Genomic DNA, 16,876 nt, shown 5'->3' with positions numbered 1-16,876 from the left:
TTCTTTTCCCACCTTTGGATAAGACGATCTAGAATCAGATGGGGCTGGCATGGTGGCGCAGTGGGTTAAACTGCCTCCTCTGACACTGGCATCTCATATAAGCTGCTCCGCTTCCAATCCAGCTCCCAGCTAAGTGCACCTGGGAACGCAGGAGATGAAGGCTGAAGTACTTGGGCCTCTGCCTCCCATTTGGGAGCCCCAGTTGGGGTTCCTGGCTTTAGCCTGGCCCAGGTCTGGCTCTTGCAGCCTTTTGAGGAATGAACCAGCAGACAGAAGATCTCTTTCTTTTTGTCTCTCCCACTGTCTCTGTACCTCTGCCTTTAAAATAAATAAAATGCATCTTTTAAAAAAATAGAAACATGACCAAGTGTTAACTAAAGCATGTACGAGTTTTGTCCTAATTAAAATAAAGTAGTAATTGGCCGGCGCCGCGGCTCACTAGGCTAATCCTCCACCTTGCGGCGCTGACACACCGGGTTCTAGTCCCGGTCGGGGCGCCGGATTCTGTCCCGGTTGCCCCTCTTCCAGGCCAGCTCTCTGCTGTGGCCAGGGAGTGCAGTGGAGGATGGCCCAAGTGCTTGGGCCCTGCACCCCATGGGAGACCAGGAAAAGTACCTGGCTCCTGTCATTGGATCAGCGCAGTGCACCGGCCGCAGCACACCGGCCGTGGCGGCCATTGGAGGGTGAGCCAATGGCAAAGGAAGACCTTTCTCTCTGTCTCTCTCTCTCACTGTCCACTCTGCCTGTCAAAAAAATAAAAATAAAAAAAAAATAAAGTAGTAGTTTAAAATTTTTTAGAATGTACTGAATTCTTCTTAGTTAAATGTTCCATAAAGAACATTTATGAAGAGAAGGTTAAGAGGAGAATAATTTCCAAATACTTGGTTATTTTGAGAGGAAATAATTAAGTATCACTTGGTAAAAGGGGATACAGGAAGAGCACATGCTGCATTCTTCTTTTCAAACACACATGTTTCTCAGTTTCCATTCCTCCATTTTCCATGTCCCTGGAATCTTTTTAAACTCATCAGGAAGTATGGATGTCCATGATGTCAGATCTGAATGTGGAGAGCATCCAACTGAAGAATGATACAGCCCGTCTAGAACCAGCCACACACCTTATCCTCTGCTTCCCGGTCCACAGGCAGCAGGTTCACGTAAAACCACCATTGAATGGAAGTGTGTGTTCCACTCACACGCTGCGCTTGGCTGCTTCCACGGATGTGATGCACATGTCCTGGGTGGGGATTCTGAGGAGCTTATGGTGGTCCTCTTCTGAGACTGTACATTTGGCCAGATGTCATAGCAAGTGCAAAACACGACGCTGCAAATGTCCACCCAGTCTTACTAAAGTGGAAGTCCAGATTGCCTCTTTGAAGATACACAAGTCCACCAATAACAGCCCAAAGCAATTCCAACACAAGGGGACCAGTGTAATTTGGGGATCTAATTATGTAATGTTGACGTCAGTGCTGTCTGCACTCTACCAGTCTGCTCAGCTGAAAAGCCATGCACCTGCAACTCCTGTGATCAGCTTGTTTGGGTTTCCCTTCTGCAAGAGAGGTGATGAAAGCTGCAGCTGAATTTACTTCAGTATTTGAAATACGTCAGAGCCTTCGTCAAAATCCACCATGGCAAAAAATAAATAAATAAATAAATAAATACCCTGTTGGTAAATGCACTCGAGTGTTGCCGAGAGTTAGCCAGGGTCTGGAACTCTTCATCAGCTTGCTTGCAAACGCTGCTGATGAAGTTGGAAAGCAGTGAATGACAGAAGTTTCTCCATGGGGATTTAATAAGATGATGAAACGTGTCTCCACTCATTTTTTTTTTTTTTTTTTGGACAGGCAGGCTGGTCAGTGAGAGAGAGAGAGACAGAGAGAAAGGTCTTCCTTTGCCGTTGGTTCACCCTCCAATGGCCGCTGCGGCCTGCACGCTGTGGCCAGCGCACCACGCTGATCCGAAGGCAGGAGCCAGGTGCTTCTCCTGGTCTCCCATGGGGTGCAGGGCCCAAGTACCTGGGCCATCCTCCACTGCACTCCCTGGCCACAGCAGAGAGCTGGCCTGGAAGAGGAGTAACCGGGACAGAATCCGGCGCCCCGACTGGGACTAGAACCCGGTGTGCCGGTGCCGCAAGGCGGAGGATTAGCCTTTTGAGCCACGGTGCCGGCCTCCATGCATTTTCACTGCGGATCTTCTATTGGCCCAGTCTGTCAGTTGTCTAACCGTGTCAGATGACACCATCTCCACCTTCCTTTGGGCAGAGGTTACTCAACACTGAGCAGCACCACCATCATGGTCAGAGACAGCCCAGTACCACCCGCACGCTGCCATATTTGCTGGTCTCCATTTTGGCTTGTGCCTAATTCTCAATCATTGCCATTGAAGTCCTAACAAATTAGAATTTAATTGTCTCATTCTACTCCTTAGTTCACAATCGCACCTGCTGGTTGCACAGCCTTAAGTGGCTAAAATTCAGCAAAAAATTATGGGATAACCAGGAATTTCGTAAAATAGTTTTACTATCCTAAAGAAGCATGATTTTTCCTTTTTTAAAAGATTTTATTTATTTGTTAGGAAGGTAGAGTTACAGACAGTGAGAGGAAGAGAGAGAGAAAAAGATCTTCTATCAGCTGGTTCACTCCCCAATTGGCCGCAACAGACAGAGCTGAGCCAATCCGAAGCCAGGGGTCTTCTGCACAGGTGCAGGGGCCCAAGGACTCGGGCCATCTTCTACTGCTTTCCCAGGCCACAAAGAGAGCTGGATTGGAAGTGGAGCAGCTGGGACTAGAACCCGTGCCCATATGGGATGCTGGTGCTGCAGGCAGGGGATTAACCTACTGCGCCACAGCGCTGCCTGCATGATTTTTCTTAAAACTATTGCTTGCTTGTGACTGCAAAAATAACACATTCTTCAGGCCAACATTGTTGTGGTGCAGTGGGTTAAACCATTACCTGTGATGTGGCCTCCCATGTGAGCACTGCTTCCAGTTCCAGATGCTCCAGTTCTAATTGAACTTCCTGCTAATGCATCTGGGAAAGCAGTAAAAGATGGCCCAAGTCTTTGGGCCTGCACCTAAGTGGGAGACCTGCATGGAGTCCCAGTCTCCTGACTTCAGCCCGGCTCTGTCCCAGCTGTTGCAGCCATTTGGGGAGTCAACCAGAAAATAGAAGTTCTCTCTCCCTCTCCCTCCCTCCCTCCCTCCCTTCCTCTCTCTCTCTGTAATTCTGACTTTCAAACAAATCAATCTTTAAAAAAAAAAAAACTTAAAAAATTTAACACCTCAAAATTGGAAACATTAGAAAACAAGAAAAGCATTTAACACACACACATATATAAAGATGATCTGCTTCAGAAACTCCCAGCTGCTTATTAACTCTGCAATTCCATGGATCCTCATGGAACACTAAACCAACGTCCTTGAGTGTGAAACCCAGAGTTTATAGTTAATACACTTCACAGGTGGCTCTTTTTAAAGATTTGTTTATTTGAAAATCAGAATTACAGAGGGAGAGGGAGAGATCTTCCATCCTCTGGTTCACTCCCAAATGGCTGCAACAGCCAGGGCTGGGCCAAGCCAAAGTTAGGAGCCCAGGAGCTTCTTCCAGGTCTGCCACGTGGGTCCAGGGACCCAAGGACTTGCTTAGACCTTGTATGAGGGCACAAACCCCAGTTACAAAGCCTTTGATATAATCCCTGCCCCCAGGCCCTACTCTCTTGAAACTACCACTTTAGGGGTTAGGATTTCAACCTCTGAGTTTGGAGAGGATGCAGACACCAGACCCTGCATAGCCCTCTTCCCTACTCCCCTTCTCCCCCTCCCACGTGGCCCATCTCCCACATCCTGCTGAAAGGATTCTCCAGGCTGGCTGTGTGACTCCCGTGTGCTCTGGGTACAAATCGCAGGTACTCTTCTATGGCTCACCAAGGAGATGAACCCAGTCTCATTCTTCTGTGTCCCCCACGGTGAGGGGTCCTTACTAAGCACTCAGAAGGTTGTTAGGGATGTGACTAACTCACGGCTGGGGCTGCTGTTTGAAAAGGGAGTTTGATTTCTTCACAGCCACGCTCAGCCTTTGGACACAGAGGGTGTAATGAGTCCAGGATTTTAAAATAAGACAGTCAGAGTGATGCGCTCAGGGGGACCCTGGGAACCTCGCAGGTGGGACAGGACTGTGCAGTGATGAAGTGACTGTAGTATACTTCCTCCTTAGTGTATCCAAGGGAACTTCCGAAAATTCATGGAAATGGAACTGAAAGACAGGTCTATTTTGTTGTAAAAATTTTCAAAGTGCATGCCTCATTTCTTCACCCTGTGCATCGTCCATGACCGTTTTGAAGATTCCTCCTCATTTTAGGGAGGAGAGAGATTTTTAAGTTAAAGTTTCTTCATTTTGCAGACGGATCCAGTGTTTGGAAAGTGAGGTGACGGCCGGCGCCGCGGCTCACTAGGCTAATCCTCCGCCTTGCGGCGCCGGCACACCAGGTTCTAGTCCCGGTTGCCCCTCTTCCAGGCCAGCTCTCTGCTGTGGCCAGGGAGTGCAGTGGAGGATGGCCCAGGTGCTTGGGCCCTGCACCCCATGGGAGACCAGGAAAAGCACCTGGCTCCTGGCTCCTGCCTTCGGATCAGCGCGGTGCGCCGGCCGCAGCGCGCCGGCCGCGGCGGCCATTGGAGGGTGAACCAACGGCAAAGGAAGACCTTTCTCTCTGTCTGTCTCTCTCACTGTCCACTCTGCCTGTCAAAAAAAAAAAAAAAAAAAAAAGGTGAGGTGAAAGACGGTTTACCAAAACTGGTTTGTTTTTGTTTTCAAATGTCGAGCTTGTCAGAGCAGTCTAAATTCAGTCCTCCTCTTCTTTTTCTCAGTTGTTTTTTCTTGAAATAGATCAATAATGACGTGGAAAAGCATACACACACACGTGGACACGCACACGTGGACACACACACACACCGCTGCACATAAACACACACAGCTGTTCAGAGGGGAAACAGTGAGGCCATTATAGGAAGTCAGTGTTTTGGGAATCTTGCTAAATTTGGTTTGAAGTAGACAAAAAGCGCTGGAAACTGTTGGATGTGGCAGGCAGTTCATTTCAGTTAATTGCAGATACCAGAAATAACAACAAGCAGGGAAAAAACAGCCAAAATACAAATCTACTCCCCAGACGAGTTTGCTCATAAAACATGCTGGTGTCCCGGAGGGGGTTTGTGTTAACTTTCACCGCCCTGCACCTTAGCAATCCTGAAAGAGTACAGGGCTGATGCTTGTCGCTGTCTTAAAGATAGGATCAGACCCATGTGTTTATTTTTACTCACCATTCTGTTTCTTGCTTGTGCGTAATGTATTCCCATATAGGGCCTGTTTGAAATCTAGTTCCAGAAGCATTTATTGACCCTCCACTCTCTTGCCTGGACTGTGTCTCCTTAATTTTTTGACCATGAAGACAAGTCAGAGGGTCCCTGATCTCCAGGAATTCTCAGTCTAATCAGAGAGGTAAAGAAGTGCATACAATACAGCTCATTTACTGAATCCAGGGACCTGGGGCCTTCCTTCACTAATGGGCCTAATTAGCATGGCTCTATCTTTGTTAATGAATTGTAAGCCTGCATCCTTCCCTACAAACCTCAGATTCACTTGGAAAACCCCTGTCAGTGTAAGTGCTGGTGAGCACACGCGCCAAAGACACTGCCATCTGCAAGCAGTATGAATTTGAATGTTACCGTGACTTTTCACTGGGAAATGTGGAAGATGATTTACTGCTGGCACTAGCTGTAAAATAGTGCTGCTTCATGTTGAACAAAAACTGTAAGAATTCTTCACCATGAAAATGGAAATTATATTTCTAAAGAAAGCAGAAAATAAATTTTTAAACATATGAATATTTTCCTCAAATGTTTAAGAAGCCATCGTACCAGAACTATGTCCACTTGGAAATTTTGTTTCCAGGAACTACTGAATATGAATACTCCAGGAAGAAAATCACAATGTTCCTGGAGGAACCTAGGGTCGGTGTCCCTTGGCTGAAACGTGCGTGTTCTCCTGTCTTTATCAAAAGGTCTGCAGAGAGATCACTTGTTCACTGAAAGTGTGATCAGGCTTGCCCTGCAGAATGACGGCAGTACTTGTTCTCACTGTAGCTGACTGTGCTGGGTTAGGGTTAGGTAATCCCATTCATACATCTGGTTGTGGAAAGGAAGAAAGGTGGTTTAATGATCTTACTCTGGCTTTCCACTCTACAGAAATATTTTAAATCATCTGATACACATAAAGTGGAATTACAACATCAGATCTAGATTCCTGGGAGGTTGCAGTTCCTATACTTGACATTGGATTCAAGAAAAATCATAGGGACAGACACTGTGGAGCGGTGGATTAAGTCAGCCCTTGGGATAACCCACATCGCATATTGGATCTCTGATTGGAGCCCTTGCTACTCCACTTCCATCCAGTTCCTGCCTAGGTACCCCGGGGGGTAGCAGATGATGGCTGAAGTACTTGGACCCCTGCCGTCCCAGGCCCAGACTGAATTCTGGACTTCTAGCTTCACCTCCCGCAGCCCTGGCTGTTGCAGGCAATTGGGGAGTGAAACCAGCAGATGAAAGATCTCTCTGTCCCTCCCTCCCTCCCTCCCTTCATCCCTCCCTCCCTCCCTCCCTTCATCCCTCCCTCCGTCTGTCTGTCTCTCCTCTCTCTCTCTCTTTCGCTGCTCTGCCTCTCAAGTAGGTGAAAACAAACAAACATTTTTTTCAAAAAAAGAAAGAGAAATCCTGGTGTTCTCGTTTTCCCATAGCGTGCTGAGCTTGCTCCTGTTGCCACATTTGCCTCCCTCCACTGTGCTACTGTTTCTGAAGGCCTGCTAGTGCCAACAGATTTCCCGTGACTGCACACTATCCAGTACATGGTTGTGAAAGGAACACAGTTAGTATGTTACATGTTAGTAACACATATTAGTATGTAATCTAGTGACCACTGGAGAAACTCTGCTAAAGTACATGCATGCTGGAGCACTGTTAGAAATAGCGTTTCTTGGGCCGGTGCTGCAGCTCACTAGGCTAATCCTCTGCCTTGCAGCGCCGGCACACAGGGTTCTAGTCCCTGTTTGGGAGCCGGATTCTTCCCAGGTTGCCCCTCTTCCAGGCCAGCTCTCTGCTGTGGCCAGGGAGTGCAGTGGAGGATGGCCCAAGTGCTTGGGCCCTGCACCCCATGGGAGACCAGGATAAGTACCTGGCTCCTGCCTTCGGATCAGCGCGGTGCGCCGGCCGTGGCGGCCATTGGAGGGTGAACCAACAGCAAAGGAAGACCTTTCTCTCTGTCTCTCTCTCTCACTGTCCACTCTGCCTGTCAAAAAAAAAAATAGTGTTTCTGGATTCTTTTTTATTATGAGTCTGCAAAATGAACAAAACCAGCTAATAGTATTATTGATGTAATTTAAGCTACAGTTAAGACCTGGTTCAGTGATGCAAAGCATTGCAGTGGTTTCTTACACATTACAAAGACAGAAGAGGGTTTGCATTTAAATCTTTTCTTAGGATAATCTTGGAATATCCCTGCCCATTCTTTCTTTTATAACTGCATGTGTTACTGGCTGGTTTTCCGGAGGAGAACTTTATATTCTGATCCAGTGGATTTTTTGGTTAAAAAAAAATAAGACTAGTAAGACTATATCTGGGAAAAGAAATAGATAAATGAACATTTATGGACTTTATTCTCCCAGGTGCGGTACTAAATATTTTATTTGAGTTGATCATCACTATAATCGTGTGAGCTAATTATTAAGCTCGCATTTTATGAGGAGAATTGGCATAATTATCTGTGAACTCCCAAGGAATGGCAGATATCTGGGGCAGAAGGCATCATGTGCAGAACTGTGCACACTGCGGAGATGTACCCGTATCAGAAGAAATCTAGAGCAGAAAGAAAGAAGTGAAGAGAGTGCTCCCCAAGGAGTAGCCAGTGACACAGCATCCGCCGTGATAAACTCGTGGTGTTGCCGAGGGTATTCCCATCGGGCCTGTTAAATTAATTGGAATGGATTTAGGAAAATTTACGCCTCCGTGGTGCTCTTGCTAGTGGAGAATTGGTAAATCATCTTTTTTGTCATTGTTTTTTCTGAATATTCTTCTAAATTTGAAAGGCAGAGTTACAGAGAGGCAGAGGCGAGGGGTGGGGGGAGGGAGAGAGGGAGAGGTCTTCCATATGCTGGTTCACTCCCCAGATGGCTGCAACAGCCAGAGCTGCACCAATCCAAAGCCAGGAGCCTGGAGATTGTTCTGGGTCTCCCACCTGGGTGCAGGGGCCCAAGTAGGTAGCCATCTTCTACTGCTTTCCCAGTCCATAGCAGAGAGCTGGATTGGAAGTCAAACAGCTGGGACTCGAACGTGGGATGCCGGCCCTGCAGACGGCAGCTTTACCCACCAGGCCACAGCTCTGGCCCCGGTAAATCATCTCTGAGGTCGAATTGGCCTCTGTGTGTCACAGGCAGGTATGGCGTACTGCCTTGGGCTCAGTCCTTAGAATTACTTAGATACCTTGCAGACTCGTGCCCCCTTGGTTATACATATCCCACACTTACCTCTCTAAATCGGACCTCTCCTGAGTCTGAGGCTCCATTTAACTGACATCTCAACATCCCTAAATCGTGTCCCATGTTGGACTTTGGATACTTTTTCCCTTGAATCTCTCCGCTTCCATCAGTGGCTAATCAGCTAACAGAGCCTTGCATAGTACCACCCTTCACTGCTGCTCCGTCTCCTCTCCTGCTGTCACCTCTTTGCTCAATCTGCTTTCATCACAGGACCCTATTTGCACTGCTTTAAGGGCAGTTGGCAAACTCCTGCCTCAGGACCTTTGCACCTGCAATTCTGCATGAAATATCCACACAGCTTTCTCCCTCACAGATCTGGGCACAAATGTTATCTCCTCAATGAGGTCTTCCCATCTAAAATCATAACTCCTTCGCCACCTCCTCAATTACCTGTACTTTCCATCCTGTTTCTTTGCTTTATTTTCTATTTTGCACTTGTCACTAGAAAACCATGCATGCACTTATTTCAAAAATAGTTTTGATTATAAGATACAACATTATTTTTGAATCACATGCAGATACAAGCCATTGCTGCCAGTTGTTTATGTATGATGGCATCCGTAAGTCATTCTGCAGTTGCAAAGATGCATCATTGACTTGATAGAATAAGGTATTATTTTTACTTCATTTCCCTTGCACATTTGAAAATGCAAACTCCATTTGGATGTGGATTGTTATCTGTTTAATCCTTTACTGTATTTTCTGACACATAGTAGATGCTTATAAATAGTTATTAAGTGACTGTTAAAGAACTATTGAAAAATAACCTGATATGAACACAGTATGTCTGTTCTCATTGCCTTAGAAGATTAAAATCGAAGAAGAGGATAATGGAAGATGTCAGAGTTTGGTCTGAATTTCCTAGAGTTTTCTGGAACCTCTAGAGAAGACGTGAGACCAATATTAATTCCATATGGACTTGGGCTATCTTTTCTTGAATGCATACAAAGGCCATTCAACCTCATCTGCAGGTTTGCGTGGACTCGTTTGTGTCTGCAAATCTTCCTTTAGCAAGCTCCATGTTACTCAGGTTCTCGGCTCAAGTTTTGCTTCCTTGGAGGGGAGCTCCAAGAGTAGCCCGCTCTAGAAGAGTGGCCGCCACCGTCTGCCATCGCTGCCTCATCACCCTAGTGTCTTGTCTTCGTAGAGCTTCCTGTTAGATGAAATTACAGCATCCTCCCCAGATCCTGCCAGAGTGCAGCCCCAGTGGGATAGGACATTACATCATCTCATTTCTCCCTGTTATCATCATGCCCACAGTAGTATCTGGAACACATGAAGTGTTTAATAATTAATTGTCGAATGAATGAATATACATGGGGGTTTTAGAGCCCTCTAAATCAGCTCTCCCCAACTCTGCCCTGAAAAAGTTCTGGAGCATTCTCCTGTTATTTAAATGAAGTTAGAAATATTCAGGACATCTGATTATGAGGCAAATGTGATGTTTGGGCAGAGATAGCATCAGCCAAGGGGTACCGGTGCCCACCTCCGTGTGTGCCGCCTGGTCTGATGAACAGATTTATATCCAAGGAATAGAGAAGCTTGCGAGGTGGCTTGGAATGAGAGCAGCATGGTTCCAAGCCAGCGACTGTCAGAGAGAACCCCGAGAAGCTAGATTCCTGGGAGCAGGTGTGCCCAGTGGCAGCAGGAAGAATTCAGTAGCTGCACCTGACCTCAACCATCGGCCTAGGGTTTGAGTCAGCTCAGGAGATGTTTCTTCTCTCTTCCCTGCTCCCGCCGTCACCCTGTCATTTTCTCAGCACCTTTTTATAGTCAACTCAAAGAGCCAGGAAAGCCTGCTTGTTACGCATTTCAGTTTCTTCTTCCAAAAGCAGAGATAATATATGGATATGCAATCTTAGGTCTTTTTCCCCCTACTGTTTACCTACAATCTCAATGCTGCGGTATAAGCTAATTCTGTTGGGAACTATCTCTAAAGAAAATAAAATAAATTTATCATACAAGAATGTCTCTTCCTACATCCAGAGGCCCTCCTATTCTGCCCTTCATGGGTCAGCTGAAGAATTTTCATTAAAGTCAGCTTTATCTGCTTTCTTGGCTGGGGGTAGTGATTGGAAAGACTCCAACCGGTGCTTATATTTATAAGCCAACATTATTCACCTGCATTTTCTTTAGCTTAAGTATCCCAGCTCTTTAGGCCTTTCCCTAAGTGGCGTCTTTCACAGAACCCTAATTAGCTTTGTAGTTCTCTCACAAAGTCATCTCAATTCTTTTTCCTTCTAGCAGTGGGAAGATTTTCCATCCAACAGATTTCTCTTCAATGCCCGCCTGTCTAAAGCATGCATTGATGTCCTTGCTGAAGAAAATTAGGCAACCCTCTATTTTCTTCTCTGCATCTTTAACTAATTTATTTATCTTCATCTATAATGCTGTTATGCCAATCAGCTCGTAAATTGTATCAGAGGCTGTTTCCTAGTCCCTGGTTGTTCAGCAAAATAAAAGAGAGTAAGATTAGAGCAAAGATTAAAAATGTGTTATTATTATTCTTTGTATATGAAAAGAAGCTTTTATGTACCTTTATGGGAGGATTTTGTGTGTAGAAAAGGTGGTCTAGAACTTCTTAATCAAAGTCACAGCTCTGAAGTGTTTCTGCAGTCAAGTGTTCTGCAAAGGCCAGGGGCAGGTGTTTGGTGCAGGGGTCCAGCAGCACTTGGGACGCTGCATCCCCCATCAGAGTGTGTGGGCTCACATCCTGGCCTGGACTCCGGTCCAGCTTCCTGTCATGTGCAGCCTGGGATGCAGCAGGTGATGTCTCAAGGGCTGGAATCCCTGCCACCCGTGGGCGAGACCCAAACTGAATTCCAGGGTCCTGCTTTGGCCTGAGCCAGCCAGCCATGTTGAGGGCTTTTGGGAAATGAACCAGCAAATGGAGGATCTCTGTCTGTCCCTCTTTCCCTCTCTGTAACTCTGCCTTTTGAACAAAAAATGAATTTTTTAAATTTAAGTTATTTTTTAAAAGTCTAGTAAATTTTAATAATCGTATTTAAGGGCCATCAATCAGTGTTCGCTCTTAATTTCAGATAAATTAACTCATTTGGCCATCTTAAACTCTATTTATAAACTTAAAATATTTTCTTTTCAACTATAATTTTAACTTTTTAACTATAATTAGTCTGAAAAACCAACCTTGCTGGGGCCATAAATCATAAATCTAATAAAATAAACTAAGTTTAAAGAGCTCTTTTTAGAATAGTATATGTAAATCAACTCAGTAAGATTTCAATGTAAACTTCCATTCTAAATTCACTGAGCACCGAATGTTTTAAATTGTAACTAGAAACTGATCTGTTAACTACAATAGGCCAGATGACAAACATTGAAAATACCCGAAGTGCTCCATATACACAGATTTCCTAACATAAACCACGAGAGCTCAATGAAAACTCCTAAGTTTCCTTGGAGTTGGAAGATGCGTGGTCACCCGGGGATAATGACGTCACCCCTCGGGGAGTTGCCACCGTATGTCATTTTTAGATCATGTCTTCAGCTTGTTGCTGCTTCCCAGGGACCAGGTAGCAGAGACTAAGGCGACACTGGATCCTTGGTTATGAACAGACAGGGCTGTAGCCCAGAGCCCTATTTGAAGCCTACAACAGAGATTTCATCATTTGAGACAAAAGGTATTCACTCAGCCAAAGCCCTGGGGTTTGAGTTGTTTCAGTTCCTGATTTTTAAATCAGACTAGGATTGGCAATGCCCACCCTGGAGCTGCCTCATTTGATTGTGCTTGGTATTTCCTTGGCTTTTGAGCCATTTGAGAATCTCTTTAATCAAACTCCTGCCTCCTTTTCATAGGCTTTTAAGCTTCAGAACTGCCAATTCTGATACATAGTAGATTAATAATCATTAAATTCTGGCTATGTCTCCTGATTTGTCAGGTTATTTTATAAGTTCAAAAAGCTCATCAAGCTGACACCTTAATAGTCTCCTTCTAAAAATGTATCCCCAGGGAATATTTATAAATGTGCAAGAGAATTTAACCACAGGGATTTCATCACAGTATTATTTTTAGTAGGAAATGACCTAGATGTCAAACAAAGTCCTTTTGTTATTTAAAAATCCCATAAGGTCAGGACCATTTTTTGTTGTTGTTGTTGTTGTTTTTCTCTTTTTTTTTTTTGGTCTAAGCTCTACCCTATGTCATTGCATATAGAAGGTGCTCAATAAATGCTTGTGCCGTCAGTAAACATCTGAATAGTCTTATGGACACTCCTTGGCTGCCGTGGCAGCACTGGGAGTGTGGCCTGGGAAGCCGTTATATTTCCAAACATCTCCGTGAGCTGTTGTTTACAATGAGCACATGGTAGCTTCAAGGTCATGGGCCAAGTGCTGTGCAAACTCACAGCTTTCATCCTCTCTTTGTGGTAGGAGATGGCCCCTAAAGCCTTTCTGAGTAAAATTCTAGATGGTTCCTTTTCTCTGAGAGGCAGATTTGAAAAGAGAAAGAGGGAGAGAAACGTCTCGATCCCTTTTGTCACATTTTCCCTTCAATGGGAAAAGAGGGGTGGGAAGGAGCGTGGCCCCCAAACCTGCAAAGAAATTTCTTTGTTGTCCCTGAATCCCGTCAAATGCTTGCATTTTCCGAAGCCAGTGCAATAAACCCACATTCCTTTTCTAATGGAGTAAAAGAGGCTTTAGGCAGTATGCTCAGCTCCTTCTAACCGTGATGTCAACTAATTCAGCAGTCTGCTCTCAATTGCCACCCGACCCCATCCCCAGCTCTGTGGGTCATTGGACACTTGACTAGAGTTGGGGACCCTGAGCTTGAGGGGCTGGGCTTTTTAGGAAAGGATGTGGAAATTTACTGCTATTGAAGATGACCTGGGGCCAGCGCTGTGGCGCAGTGGCTTAATGCCCTGGCCTGAAGCACCGGCATCCTGTATGGGCACCGGATTGAGACCTGGCTGCTCCATTTCCGATCCAGCTCTCTGCCATGGCCTGGGAAAACAGTGGAAGATGGCCCAAGTGCTTGGGTCCCTGCACCCACGTGAGAGACCCAGAAGAAGCTCCCAGCTGCTGGCTTCAGATGAGCGCAGCTCTGGCTGTTGCGGCCATCTGGGGAGTGAACCAGCAGATGGAAAACCTCACTCTCTCTCTCTCTCTCTCTCTGTGTGTGTGTGTGTGTGTAACTCTGACTTTCAAATAAACAAATAAATAAATCTTAAAAAAAGAAAAAGAAAAATGACCTAGCCACACCAGGAGCGGCCCTAGTAACTAGGAGGGCAAGGGGGCATCCAGAAAATATCCCAGGGCACTATTGACAGAGCTGGTCTGGCTCCCGCCAGTTCTGCCTCCCTCCTTAAAGAGGAAATACAAGTTTGCACATTCAAGGTCTTTCCCAAACCTTCCAGTAAGTGGTGAGGGAGTTCTGACTTCCCAGGCAAGGCCGACAGGTAAACCAGATCACATGCTGCCACTATAGAGCAGGTGCAGACAATGCTGTTGTCCACACCGAGTAACAGGAAAAGGTTAACTGTGAAGAAGAAGAAATGCCAGCAGATCTGAAGTGTGACAACAGAGAGGCAGTCGCAGGAGCTGGCCACTGTCTAGACTGCTCGGAGGTTGCTCGGAGTCGTTACATATTTGTGGTAGTCCTGGAAGGATTGCTGGAAGAGGTAGGGTTTCAGTAGCGGCTTGTCTCAAACATACATATCATGGAAATCAATATGATACCAAATTACACCCTCCCTTCCCAAATCATGAGCTCTTACAGGCAAAAGAGAACAATAGTAAATATGTGTTTCTGGGGCTTCATGGGGGATCCTCAAAGCTGATGAGCTAACGTCACCTTGGCCAACCAGAGCTTTGTGGTTGGATGATCTGTGGTCTCCCCACACCCAGCCCTTCTTCGACCCCAGGGTTCGTGTGCTATTTTCCTGCAGAGCGCCTGTATCTCTCCACATCTCCATTCCCCCAGGCATAGGGTCTCCCCCCTTTCAGTTCCCCCCATTTTTGACATTTAAGAACAGCAGTAGAAAATCATTGTGATATGTAGCATGCATGTGACATGTCACCTTTTGTGGTTAGAGAAAAGCAGAATCCAGACTCAAGCCTGGCTCTGCTGGACACCCTGAGACTGTTTCGATGAGGATAGCAAAGCTCACTTCCCAGCTTTGCTGGCTGGGGAGATGAGACCATGTCTGCAAAAGCACCAAGCCTAGAGCGCAGCTGGAGACGTGCTTGGAAGGTAAGCCAGGGTCGTTTTCAAAACATGAAAATACAGCCAAAACCAGATTAGTGCCGGTGCTGTCTGATTATTTTCCCTTTTTAGTCTTACAACAGGTTTTCCCTAAGCTCTTTCTCATGGCCAAACAAAAGAAATTTTAGTCATAATAACCGTATCCAACTTGAACTTCGTGCTGGGAGCAATAGGCTACAGCACTGAGCACGAAAATGCAGATTTGGAGTTTGTCATCCTCCTGTAGGGCTTTAGACAGAGGCTTTAGGTTCTACTTAAGGTCAGAAAAGGCAGCATCCCAGCCAAGCCTCTGCTGATCCATTGCACTCCTCCTCCATCATCATCTTGCCTACCGTCTATTGGTGGCTCACATCTCACCTCTGCAAGGACAGGGTCTGTTTGGCGGGTCCACTTTTCTCTGCTTGAGAACCACTGTTACCAATTAATAGTTTGCAAACTCCCGTGGAAGTTTAGCCAAAGAAAATAATATTCATTGTGTAGTGTTGCTGAGCACTTTGCATCTCTTTAATCTTGAAACAATCCTGCAAGTTAGCTATAAATATCCCAACTTTGCAAACCAAGGCATTAGGCTAAGGGAGGTTAGGTTACAGTGTAGAGCTTGGCTTCAAAGTGTGAGGTTTTTACCACACCAAGCTGCCTTCCAAATACGTGTATTATGTATTCTTTTTGATCTTTTTTAACTTGTGTGTTAATTTATTTGTGTCCCCTTCCATAAGCTATTAATGGCAAGACCTCTGAACAGAAGTTTCATTTACCCTGCCATGTTGTTTATTTGAATTTGTTTCATCTTCACTTTTCTGTTCGAATTCTTGGTTAGACAAAGACAAGGCCCTCCAGTTTTTACATGCTGTCTTTGTATGCTTTGAAGACAAAGAGAGGATGGCGAACCCTTCTCCGTTCTCATATTAAACTAATTGAATTAATGAAACAATTGCCCATACATAATGAGAACCCAAGTCAGTATCAATCAAAATTTGAACGTAAGAGCATAAGTCAATAAGTACTGACATAAGTCAATATTTCAGAGGCTGTGGAAAGGCCTAGTACTCAAATAATTTAGATTTTCAAAGTCTACCTCAGTGTCACCAATTTTCCAGATGAAGGATCTGAGTTATTTGTTTTGCATGATGAAGTGAGCCAGTGCAGGGCTAATCCAAATGCTTGTTTCCAAATGTTTTTTGAAAAAATAAATTTGAAAGTTGATATTTAGTTGCAGCCAAACACACTCCAAAGGTGGCAATAACAACTGATGTTTTTGTCACCCAGTTTTTAAAAATAGCTTACCTGTGTGCTACTCTTTTAGACTTTCAGATGTCTAAATATATTCTCTTATGAAAATCTTAGCTGCCAACATTCAGCCCACAGGCATATTTTTATAGGCAAGTTACATATCCCTGAAAAATTATAGAAATACACAATAATGCGTACACCCCCAGGGCCAAAATCCACAGGCAGCTTCTCTGGACCTCATGCCCCAGGAGATGGTGGTTTTCCCCAGCTGAAATGTACCCATGAAAATCTCCAAGGAGATGGAAACGCCCTTTTAAAACATGCAACATCAAAACATCCAGAAAATACAAAGTAAAAATGCATCCCATGTTTTTCCAATCCCATTTATTCTCTTCATAAACAGAAACATCCTAGCATAGATTGTGCTCATGCATATGTCATAAATGCTTATTGACACTTATTCAGTAACAACAGGTCTAAAGTTCCTGACAGTACAATGTCTTTGTCGTTCTGTTCGTCGGCATCAGCCCCTGTGGACTTGACTATTTATCAACAGAAATCACACCTGTAAATTATATTTGCGGCCCAGAGCAATTGCATCATCAAATATCAAACACTCAGTGCATGTTTACAGTGTGTAAAACACTGCCCGAGGCGTTGTGGCCATATTCAAAATATAAGATAGACTTCTTCTCTTTACGATAAGAGGCTACATTGGAGTTTTTGTGTGTGTGTGTGTGTATATGTGTGTGTGTGGTTTTTTTTGTTTGTTTGTTTGTTTTTTCGACAGGCAGAGTGGACAGAGAGAGAGAGAGACAGAGAGAAAGGTCTTCCTTTGCCAT

The 16,876-nt window shown here is 45.1% G+C and overlaps 1 pseudogene; it reads right to left on the bottom strand.

The window, feature by feature from the left end:
• Positions 1–977: 977 nt before the first annotated feature.
• The window catches only part of LOC100358352 (dolichyl-diphosphooligosaccharide--protein glycosyltransferase subunit MAGT1 pseudogene), a 51,752-nt pseudogene continuing 35,853 nt past the window's right edge, over positions 978–16,876 (bottom strand).

This window comes from Oryctolagus cuniculus, chromosome 9 (assembly GCF_051225735.1).
Source record: "Oryctolagus cuniculus isolate XC-2025 breed Fujian yellow rabbit chromosome 9, ASM5122573v1, whole genome shotgun sequence".
Taxonomy (NCBI): Eukaryota; Metazoa; Chordata; class Mammalia; order Lagomorpha; family Leporidae; genus Oryctolagus; species Oryctolagus cuniculus.
The sequence above is the reverse complement of the archived record's forward strand: the minus strand, read 5'-3'. Positions and strand labels throughout refer to the sequence as shown.